Source organism: Pantherophis guttatus, chromosome 3, assembly GCF_059756535.1.
Source record: "Pantherophis guttatus breed Tessera chromosome 3, ASM5975653v1, whole genome shotgun sequence".
Classification (NCBI taxonomy): domain Eukaryota; kingdom Metazoa; phylum Chordata; class Lepidosauria; order Squamata; family Colubridae; genus Pantherophis; species Pantherophis guttatus.
The window spans coordinates 147,276,158-147,288,105 of record NC_142065.1 but is presented as its reverse complement, the minus strand read 5'-3'; the positions used below and the strand labels follow the sequence as shown (position 1 = coordinate 147,288,105).

The window sequence follows — 11,948 nt, the reverse complement described above, 5'->3', positions numbered from 1 at the left end:
GTTTACCAAAGCCATTTAGGCTAACCCTAGCTATATTGAATAAATGGAAGGAGGCATAATTATATAGAACATCTGAGCTGAAAAGACTTCTAGTGGCAAATGCATTTGAACACTGCAGTTTCTCCCCCAAACAGCTGTTATGCCACTTCCTTTTGTTGGGAGGTACAAGATGACAGGCAGGGGGAGATGGATTGGAAGAGATTACAGCTTCTTTTCTTCTCTTTCCTTAAAAAAATACAAAGCTTGTAACTTCCCATAAACGAAGTCACCAAACAAAACAAAACAAAAACATTCAGCACAAATGAACTCCAGTCAAGTCCTGATTGTACATGAAAAGCAAGGTTGCCCACTGTCCAAGTGGTGCCCTAAGTTGAGCCTTAACCACAAACATGAACTTCAGGAATTAAGAGATAAAGCTATTCCCAGCAGGTTTTAATATTTTCCCCTCTTAATTATTGAGAGTCAAGTTGCTGCTAGAGGCAAAGTTTTAGGGATCAATTAAAAACCCAGCTTCTAACTGTAATGTTTTAAAATGGAGATAGAGATTCCTAACCACTTAAAAAAACCTAGTTCAGTGGCAACCTTCACTCTATCAGGTGAAAATAAACGTGTATATCCACATCTGCTTTGCACAGCTATATGTTACGTGCAAGGTTCTATTGAATCACACTTGTTTTGTCGGGAAACAAATTGTTTTGTTGAATGCATAATTATTCACATAAACACAGTCTAGTTATTTAGAGGTGGGTCCATTATGAAGATTGGCCTAATTTCAAAAGCTGGAGCAATAAAGAATATTTGTAGCTCAGGGTTGAAATGAGGGGGTCCTTCGTGCTTTCTGAGCCTGGTGGTTTTCTTGCAGATGTTTGATTACCCAAACTGGGTAACATCATCAGTACTAAATGTTAGCACTGATAATGTTATCTAGTTTGGACAATGAAACATCTGCAAGAAAACTATCAAGCTCGGAGAGCACCAAGGACCAGAGGTGGGTTTCAGCAGGTTCTGACCAGTTCTGGAGAACCAGTAGCGGGAATTTTGAGTAGTTCGGAGAACCGGTAGTAAAAATTCTGACTGGCCCTGCCCCGTCTATTCTCTGCCTCCCAAGTCCCAGCTGATCGGGAGAAAATGGAGATTTTACAGTATCCTTCCCCTATCACGCCCACCAAGCCACGCCCACCAAGCAATGCCCACAGAACTGATTGTAAAAAAAAATTGGAACCCACCACTGCCAAGGACCCCTCATTCAAAAGCTGTCAAATTTCTGGCAAGAGTCAACTATTTTTACCCCCCCCAGTTCAACAACAGTCAGTAAGGGGTGGGGGAAGAATAAAATATGAGAGAAAAAAGAAAGTAGCTGACCATGCAGAGTTTTGGCCTTTGGCTTCACATGTTACTAGTCTGGGGCCTGAAACTCCCAATACCTGGTCCCTGATGTATGATCCTGGGGGAACATGGTTGCTACGGAAAGATTCAGTCCTGGCTTAATATAATCCCTCTTTCTCAAAAGGATAATCAACATGTCTTTTTTCTAACTAAACCTCTCCAGGTGTATCAGACTATCAGCCTTATTCTCAGTCCTTTGCCTGTCACCTTCATTGGGCAGGGAAGGAGCAACTGTCAGCCTCACTTACTTTGCCAGCCCAGGACTAACCTGAGCCAGCCTGCAAGACCAACTGAATGCAGCACAAACCAGCAAATTATGCTGGGCCCAAATGTAGCTGGAAACTCCGAAGGGTTCTCCATCATGGGCATAGGGCAGCTAACTTATGGGGAAGGAGGGAAATCAAAGGATCTTGAACTGCCTCCTTTGAAGGTGGACAGCTAGTCTGGATCCCAGCACTTCTACTGAAGGGATCCCTGAGGCCGGGCCCTGATCCAGTAGAGGAGAAGTGATTGTGATTTGGAAGCAGGAAACAAGCAGTTCCTGTTGAGTTTAGAAGGGGAAAAAAAGAACAACTTCTGATGCTATGCTCCCATGTCTATGGAGATTCTCAGTCATCCAGGTCATGGTTGTCCCAAAGGGCCTAGTGGCTCAGCAGACTGATAGCATTGTGATTAACACCAGCTGTCTGCAATTACTGTAAGTTCGAATCTCACCAGGCTCAAGGTTGACTCAGCCTTCCATCCTTTCTAAGGTAGATAAATTGAGGACCCAGTTTGTGGGGGCAATAAGCTGACTTTGTATAAATATACAAAAGTATGAAGGCTATTGCTTAACGCATTGTAAGCCGCCCTGAGTCTCCGGAGAAGGACGGCATATAAATCAAATTAAAAAAAAAAGGTGTTTTTTCCAAGTGGCAACTGGACTTTCTGGTTTTTCTTTGAAGACCTTTCGCTTCTCAGCTGTGCTCCCATGTGTGCGCCCCACGGAGGGGAATTATTTCTGTATAAACGTCCAACTTTATTTATTTGTAGTCATTTTACACACACACACACATATTCTAGGCAAATAATGTGTTTACAGGATTGCGTCACGGGTTCCCACTTGTTCTTGGAAGTAGCCCTCGAGACACAGGGGTCGCTTCGCTCTCCCTAAATAGGAGAAAGCGCCGCCCACATCCACATTGCAAGTATAAAAGGAGGACGCTTTTCACCAAAAAAAATTAAAAGCCTGCAGAGAATTTAGAGACTCGTCTCTTTGGGTCCCAAGTCCTATGCACTTCACCCTCCGGAAACTTAAGTCCGGAGAATTCAACGGGGGTTCCTTACGAAGAAATAATCAGGAGGTTTAAACCGCTCTCCAAACTACTTCCCCTGTTATCCGCTTTACAGCTCGGACTTTTCTAAAATCGTTTTTTAAAAATTCCTAATAGCGTCCTCGCTTTTTATCAGAAAAAAAATAAAATAAATGTCCTTTATCTTCTGTGCCTGAGGGGAGGGTAGGTATGCACAGGATCGGCGCTGGGAATTTCTTCGTATGCCACTGTACTTCGGCATAATTCAGAGAGTAAGGCAGCTTTCCTTAAAACTTCTTGTTCTTGGAATTAAGTCCCAGAGGGTTGGAATCATTTTTAAATCGACTGGCTCAGTCTCTGAGGACGTTTCTGAAGAGGCTCCTTCGAAGTCAACGGGCAGAAGGAAATAACTGGAAAAGTTCAGACTTTTGAGGCTTTGAGTCTGTTCTATTTCCTCTAGGTAGGGTAATCCAGAGGTCTCTAACCTTGGCAACTTTAAACCTGGCGGACTTCAACTCCCAGAATCACCTAGCTGGCTGGGGAATTCTGGGAGTTGAAGTCCGCCAGGCTTAAAGTTGCCAAGGTTGGAGACCCCTGGGTAATCCATACTAGCCTATATAGACCAATGCTGCTCAACCATGCTGGGAAATTCTCCCAGTTGAAGTCTACCCATCTTAAAACTCTGGAGGTTGTAAAACACTACCATGCAGTAGGCTACTCTTCGAAGGATTGGCAATTTAACTGGCAAATATTTGGGAGTGAGGTTATTTGCTACCTGTTGATAATCTGCATGAGTTTGTCTGGAATACAATTGTTTGGTCCATGGATAACCTGACTAAATATGGTACTAACTGGATCCTTAGTTTTGAACCCAGTAGATAAATTAAAAAGTTTTTAAATGTTTGAATAAAATATGAAAGTATTTGTTATGTAATTTAAATATTTTGGAGAAGAGGTACTTTCATTTCACTATTGACTTCTGACCACTGCCTGGACTAGTCCTGGACAATTCTTGGTGAGATTTTCAGTAGTGAACAGAATAGAATAACAGAGTTGGAAGGGACCTTGGAGGTCTTTCAGTCAAACCCCCTGCTCAGGCAGGAACCCCTATACCATTTCAGACAAATGGTTATCCAATCTCTTCTTAAAAACTTCGTGTTGGAGCATTCACAACTTCTGGAGGCAAGTTGTTCCACTGGTTAATTGTTCCATCTGCCAGGAAATTTCTCCTTAGTTTTAAGTTGCTTCTCTCCTTGATTAGTTTCCATCATTGCTTCTTGTCCTGCCCTCAGGTGCTTTGGAGAATAGCTTGACTCACTCTTCTTTATGGCAACTCCTGAGATATTGGAACACTGCTGTCATGTCACCCCTAGTCCTTCTTTTCATTAAACTGGACATACTCAATTCCAGCAACAGTTCTTTATATGTTTTAGCCTCCAGTCCCCTAATTCCACTGTCCTCTCTCTGGAGCTGAGAGAGTGTGAGTTACCCCCAATTTACAAAGGTTTCTAGCACGATGTCTTAACCACTACATCAAACTGTCTAACGATAACTATTCTTTAAAACAAATCTTCAAAGTGCACATATAATTCATAATTTTTAAAATTTAAACAAATTGATGAATCCGTTCCTTGCTTATTGTTTAGACACAAAGTTAGGGCCAAACATTCCCACTGAATCCATAAAGCTGCATTAGGCTTTCTTTATATCATACACTTTGTCAGTCTGGTTGTATGAATTTGGACAATACACTGAATTCTAACTTAACTACATGGACTGGAGATGTACAACAGGATATGCTAAAATGGTTACAGTATGGTTGCAAACATAGCTTGGTGAACTCACTGGAATCATGGTCAGTACTGCAGATAGAGGTATCTGCAGGATGTTATCAAATGTTAAGGTGATGGCCAGGATGGAGCAATCGGTTCTTTATGTGGGTTGCAAGGTGGATACCCGATTGCAGAGTTCCAGCCATAATTTTGGGAGGCAGCAAGATCTAGTGGTCTGTTATCATCAAGGAAGCTGAAGAAGATGGCTTGTTTTGTTCTTCCTTGCCTCTGTAGAGCAATCTGACTTTTATCTGCAGTTCATCTTTAAAACAATGAATGAGAGGAGTTCATAGGGCTGAAAATCGAGTTGACCAGAAAATGGAAAATGGCAAGAGTTGTAATCCTATATATCTAGGGGGAAAAACCTGGCTGGAGAAAGGTGACGTTTTATTTTTTAACTTTTCAGTTTTCTTAGAGAGAAAAAAAGTTGTCTGTCCTTCAGACCCTCTGCCTTGGAGGCATGGATAAAGCATCTTCAACATAAGGCGATGAGGACCATTCCGTTCATGATAGATTCTACTTTCTTAGGTAGGTTTAAAATGATACCACAAACTCCACATGAGTTAACTACTTCTTAGTCTAGTGTGTTTAATGTATGCAGCTCCTGAGGCTATGGCATGGTTCAGTTGTGGTAACTGTGATGGCTGAATTACTTGACTAAATCACGATTCAATTAAGCAGAGATTACAGTGCTGTGTGAACACAGCCTCTAGTCTAGGAGCAGAATGTAGGTGGTGGTAATGAGACAAACCCAACTTTGCAACCCAACCAATAACTGGTTTCTTCAAACTGTTTTTTTTCTGTTGTAGTTAGCCAAGAGTCCCTGGAGAATAGGGCAGGTAAATTCAAACATTAATATCCCTAAAAAAAAAAAAAAAAAAAAAAAAAAAGGCGGAAATCCTGCGTTTCTACGGTATTCCGATTATGTGTGGATAAACCCATTTTGCCACGGCACAATCAACAGAACTCAGGAGTGGATCTAAACTTTAGAAGGCTTAGAATAACTTTGTCACTTTAAATATACACTAATCGGCATAGATTAAAATGATTTTCTTTCCCCCCCACGTAATCCGGAAACTCGGAGACTAAAGGTCTCTTCAATAAACGACACAAAGTTTGGCAAGGCCACCTTGTCACCCAGGGCCGCCTGCAAATTCCGTCCGGGACGTCCCTTGGAAAAGTGCCTCTTTCCCAGCTGCTCGTTGCCCTTTGGGGGGGGAAAAAAAAGGAAAAAAAAAAAAAGAGGCAAAGGCCGATTTTATGAGCTGGGAGGGAGGCGTGTGCCGTGCGTGGAGGTTTCTTTGAAAAGTTTTACGGCGAAGAAAGAAGGGGAGGGGCGGGCGAGCGAGCGAGCGAGAGTTAATAATGTCTCGCTCAATTAATAAACATGGCAATTTCACACCCCAAAGAGAAGGCCATTATCCCCTCCCAAGCGCTTAGCGGCGCCGACACAAAAGGGGTCACGGCGCAGCTGCAGCAGCCCGGGTGCTATTAAGGAGGGAGGCTGCTGAGCGCAGCCCGCTTGCCATTCCCCAGCTCGTACCTCCAGGCGAAGTTTGGCTGCGGGCGCAGCCGGTGCCACCCCGTGATAAAGGGCTTACTCGGCACGGAACGGAGGGGCGAGGCTTCCCCGGAGAAAGCAATCGCCGGGCTCTGCCTCCCTCCCTCCCTCCCCAGCGCCGCTAATTCGTCGCCCGCCTTCTTTTGCTCCCTCCTTTTGATCGTTAGGAAGATATGAGAGACCGGGGAGGGTTTTTTTTTTTGTGGTGGCAAGAGAAAGGGCCCCTCCAAATAAAAGAATCGGGCGTAATCTCTTAAAGCGCGTTACGCTGGGAGGAAGTGTGCTCTCCTCTCCGCGATCGATTGCAGCCCGGCGGCCACCAAGACAAAGGGGTCACCTCCTCGAACCGCCTGCTTCTGTCCGGATGCTCTCTGAAAAGGTTGCAAGGGTGGCTCTCCCCGATCCCCAACCCAGGGCACGTTGGGACGGTTTGGTAGAGCTAAACTGGGATAGGAGCATGTGTGAGGAAGGAAAGAAGGAAGGAAGGAAGGAAGGAAGGAAGGAAGGAAGGAAGGAAGGAAGGAAGGAAGAGAGGAAGAAAGGAAGGAAGAGAGGAAGAGATGAAGGAAAGAAGGGAGGAAGAGAGGAAGAGAAAAAGAAAGAAAAAGAAAGAAAGAGAAAGAAAGAAAGAAAGAAAAAGAAAGAAAGAAAGAGAAAGAAAGAAAGAAAGAAAGAGAAAGAAAGAAAGAAAGAGAAAGAAAAAAGGATTATGGGCTGAGTTGAGAAGGAGGTGATTCCACCATGTCAAAGCAGCTAACCTTCCTCCACAGTGCAGGAAAGTGTGAGTCTAGGAAATGAAGGTGTTAACTGGCTTGTAGCTCTTCCCTCATGGCATATTTTTTTTTTCTCTTTTAGATGCCTCAGAATCAACTGCAATCCTAGAAAGTGAATATCCAGCTTCCTGACAGCAAACATGGACTGAACTCAGTGGGATGTGGGTCTGAGTAGACAAGTTAACCAATTGTGTTGACTCCAGAGAAACTCAAAGAGGTCTTGGCTGGTTAATCTCTATCTCTCTAATACTAACCCTGAAAATGAAAAAAAAATCCTTTTTGTTTTACTGTGATGGAATCTATTTGAATGTATCTTTGGGTGTGTACAATGTGTATTTAGTTACTTGTTCAATATTCATAGTAAGCTTGTCTACTTAAAGCTGGATGATCAAGGAAATCTGCCTAGGACCTTATGTTCTGCATCTTTTTAATCGGGGATGGGCAACCTGTGATGCTTAAAATGGGAGACTCCAAGCCCCATGAGGCCCATCAGTGTTGTTCAGTGTTGAAAATTGAGGGAAATTCTTCCTTAAATCTACTGGATGCCCGTATGTTCATATATCCCCAGTATTTATTATGGGTTTCACTCGTATGCAGAAATCTCATGGACTAAGTTAATTGGAACTTACTTTCAAGTTGACACAAATAGGATGATCCTGTAAATACCTGATTAGTTTTAATGGTCCTTCAAATATGTCAGAATTAAATGGCAACTGAATTACTATTTTTTTTCCCCACAAGGATGTTGTCCTTGGCTTACTGGATGCCTTGGCTTTCCATGATGCACAGCTAAGTTCCTTTAATGAACAGTGTCCTAAACTCACCTCCCTTTGGTATAATATCAAGGTATACACCAGTGGCCCCCAATCTTTTGGGCACCAGGGACCAGTTCTGTAAATCCCCCCCCCCGGAGGGTATGGTTTTGTGCACTATCTAGATCCCATACATGAGCAGATGAATCTTTGTTTGCTTGGGTAGCCAGGTTCCCAACACGGTTTGCCGGCCCTGGGAGTTGGGGACCTCTGGTATACACCTTTACAAAAATCCAAAGGCCAAAATGAGCACAAATGAATAAAGAAAACAATACAGTGAAACTTTGACAAAGATGGATTTATTGTAGCAGTGTAACTAAAAGATTCTACTGATCCCACCTGGACTCTGTCTATACCTCCCCAAGGGAGGTACATCTCACAGTCTGGGAAATGTGCTTTAATGGAGGGAGGTTAGTGCTGCACTGATAGAATTCAGTTATGTGTAAGCCGTATCAGGGGTGATCAGTAGCTGCGCAGCTTTGAAGCATAGAGACTACAGAGAGTCCTCGCTTACCGACCACTTGGTAAATGATTATAATGGTGCTGAAAAAAGGTGATTTATAATCAATCCTTGAAGTTGCAGCTGTCATCACATTATCGTGAGTTGGGCACTTGGCAACATTTATGACAATCACACCATCCCATGGTCTCTGTGTCAGAGAAGATCTGGATTCCAGAAACCTTTGCTTGATTTTTTACAACTTACACATTGCAGATAGTCCTTAACTTAACAACAGTTGTTTTTAGTGACCGAAGTTACAGTGGGACGGAAAATAATACTTATGGTCATTTTTCACACTTACGACTGCTGCAGCATCCCCATGGCCACATGATCAAAATTCAGATGCTTGGCAACTGGTTCATATTTATGACGGTTGCAGTGTCCTGGTGATCACCTTTTGCGACCTTTTGATAAGCAAAGTCAATGGGGGAAGCAGATTCATTTAATAACTGTGTTACTAGCTTTACAACTGCAGTGATTCACTTAACAAATGTGGCAAGAACAGTTGTAAAATGGGGCAAAACTCACTTAACAAATATCTTGCTTAGTGACAGAAACTTGGGGCTCAATTGTGGTAGTAAGTCGAGGACTACCTGTATAATAATAGGTCCAGACCTATAGTCTAGTAACCCCACTGTAAGGAACTCCCACTTTTCTGGGGGGAAATAAAAGAACGGTTATATAAATGACCTTCCACCAAGTACCAGTAGACCAGTACTTCTACCAGCACTAGTGATATATGAATACCAAGCAGGTAGGGCTGAAATGCTGTTTCATTCTGGCCTGCTTCCTTGCTGTGACAAGGCTAGATTTGCCCAAGCCTAAACTGCCTTAACAAATAAAGTCATTTTGTTGAAAATTGCTTTTAACCACTGCATCCAAACACCTTAGATAATATTTTCCGGAGCAGAAAATGGTTCAAACTTGACATTAAATAGTCCTAAACCTTACCGTTTCATTCCCTACTACTCCCGCTGCATTTAGGGCTCAAAGGAAATAGAGATCACAGGGTGAGGAGGGGGAGAAAGGAAAAAGGAAACGTAATTACATTTTAAGAAAGTAAACACCAGTGAGGCATTTTGATGGCCTAGCAATAAACATGGCCGACGACCAGAGTTGGAAATGAAGTTCCAGTAGGCGGGGCCTGACTCTTCCATCCCTCCCTCTGTTGACTCAGCATCTTCCCGAAATTATTTTGCCAAAATTATCCCCCCTTCCCCCTTCCCGGTCAGTTTTTTAGAATTGGTTGAAGTTGACTTGTGTTACTGGCTTTACAATTGACATGGTTGTTTCTGAGTGTAGCATCATTAGAAGTTTGAACCGGGCTGCCCCTGGATTACAAGAGAAATAAATTGAGCAAGCAAAGGGAGGAAGTGTGCGGCATGTGCCCTCGCTTCCTATTGACATGCAAAAGAGGGAGGGCCCAGAAAAAGGAAAAGGAAGCACGCTCTTTGCCTTTTCTCCTACGCCCCGGGTTGGTTCAGCAGCCAGCCAGAGGAAGGATTTGCCCTTCGCTTGTTCATGCTTTCGGCACCTGTCACCTGGAGAAGTTGTGACTCCACATGCCCCTGGGCGGAGGCTTCACAGTTGGGCCACATTCTTCCTGCCACTCATGAGCGTTGATTTCCTCACTTCTTTCCAAACTCTCTTTTTCCTTTGAAGCAACCTGGCCAGCCACCACCGCTGCCACACCCATTCGAAACAAACCCCGTCGTGAGGACTCCCCCTCATGGGTTTTTGAGCTGGTGGAAGAATGCAAATGTTTATTTCAGTTTCATGTATACAAGTGTACAAGAAAACAACGCCATGCATGCATTTCTGGGAGAAAGGGTTTCAATTGTGCTGTGGCTTAATCTTAGCAATACTCGTCTGATGTAAGATAAATTCCTCAAACTGGTTTTGGTAGAACTAATTTGAACTATAAGCTCTATCCAAAAGACACTTTCAAACTTTTGGATAAGATGTAATAGACTTTATTTACTTCTGGGCCAGGCGGGGCAGGAGGGAGGGAAGCTGAGGTATGTATAAGTTCCATACTTATAAAGAATGCAGCCGGAAAAAACCAACCAAAACAGAGACAAATTCTGTTTGTTCTTGTAACACCTCCTAAATATTAATGAATTAAATTAATTAAATATAAATAAATAACCCCTTACAGCATTGTGGCCTGCTATTTGCTCTCTCTGTCTCTCTGTGTGTTAACTGGCATCCTTTAAATACAGGCATGTTAGGTAACCTGTGTCAGGAAACAGTATACTGTAAAGTATATCTAAGTACCAGAACACTTCTGTTTAATATAAACACCGTGTGCTGTTAAAATATGCATGGGTTTACTATTTTTTTCTTCTGGTAACTCTGTAACGGTTGCCTATTATGCACAATTGAAACTTGTGAAACTTCCATGCCTGCCAGGCTTGAATTTCCAAGTTAGGGAAAACTCTGCATGTCAGCAATGAGAGAGGGTGGGGTGGGGAGAGGGAGAGAGGCCCTCAGGAGTGGAACAATCCTCCCTCAAAAGAAGAGTGGCCCCTGGTCTTGGGAAGATGACCAACTACAGGTAGTCCTTGACTTGCAACACTTCATTTAGTGACCATTCAAACCAGGGGTGGGTTCTACTTACCTTTACTACTGGTTCGCAACGGGATTGCGCTCGCGCACTCGCCCCGGACAACATCCGGGGCGGTGGTGGAGCCTCCCACCGGTTTTACTACCGGTTCTTGCGAACTGGTCCGAACTGGGGGCAACCCACCACTGATTCAAACTTACAATGGCATTGAAAAAAGTGGCGTATCAATTGCAGCATCCCCATCCTCACGTGATCAAAATTCAGATATGTGGCAACTGATTCATATTTATGATGATTGCAGTGTCCTGGGGTCATGTGATCACCTTTTGGGACCTTTTGACAAGCAAAGTCAGAATCCAGATTTACTTAAGGACTGTGTTACTAACTCAACAGGAGTTGGTAGGAGCCTTGGTAGTACAGTGGTTTAAAGCACCCTGTTATTAACACCAGCTGTCTGCAATTAAAGTAAGTTCGAATCTCGCCAGGCTCAAGGTTGACTCAGCCTTCCATCCTTTCTAAGGTAGGTAAATTGAGGACCCAGTTTGTGGGGGTAATAAGCTGACTTTGTATAAATATACAAAAGTATGAAGGCTATTGCTTAACGCATTGTAAGCCGCCCTGAGTCTCCGGAGAAGGGCGGCATATAAATCAAATTAAAAAAAAAAACACCTGTAGTGATTCACTTAACAACAGTGGCAAGAAAGGTTGTAACATAGAGGAAAAAATCACTTCACAACTGTTTTGCTTAGCAATAGGAATTTTGGACTCAGTTGTGATCATAAGCCTAAGACTACCTGTACTTCCTAAATACTTTATATGCTTTAATCCAGCCACCCCAACCCCGCCAACCTTTTGGGCACCAGGGACCTGTTCCATGGAGAAAGGTTTTTCCATGGACTGGAGGAGAGGGCATGGTTTTGTATGCTGCCTGAATTCCATGGATGGGGCTTCGCTTGTTTGCGTGGCCTGGTTGTTGGCATGTCATGGACCGGTGTTGGTCCATGGACCAGGGCTTAGGGACCTCTGCTTTAATCCATTCATCACCTGAATGGTTAAAAATGTCACCATAGGGCAAATCTTTCAAACAGACCAGTAGTCAAATCCTATGATAGCCCATTCCTTTTTATTCCAGGATAAGAAAGAAAGAATGAATGCTCTGACCATCACTTGGGTTGACATGGTACAAGCTCTCTACTGCTATGTAAATCAATGATCCTGACTGAG

General features: G+C 43.3%; 1 long non-coding RNA gene across 1 annotated transcript; it reads left to right on the top strand.

Annotated features, from left to right (window-relative positions):
- The first annotated feature begins 5,044 nt into the window (after positions 1-5,044).
- On the top strand, positions 5,045-10,318 carry LOC117672475 (uncharacterized). The gene is made up of 2 exons (XR_004593255.3): positions 5,045-6,450; positions 6,927-10,318. It is a non-coding gene; the product is annotated as an uncharacterized LOC117672475 (long non-coding RNA).
- The last annotated feature ends 1,630 nt before the right edge of the window (positions 10,319-11,948 follow it).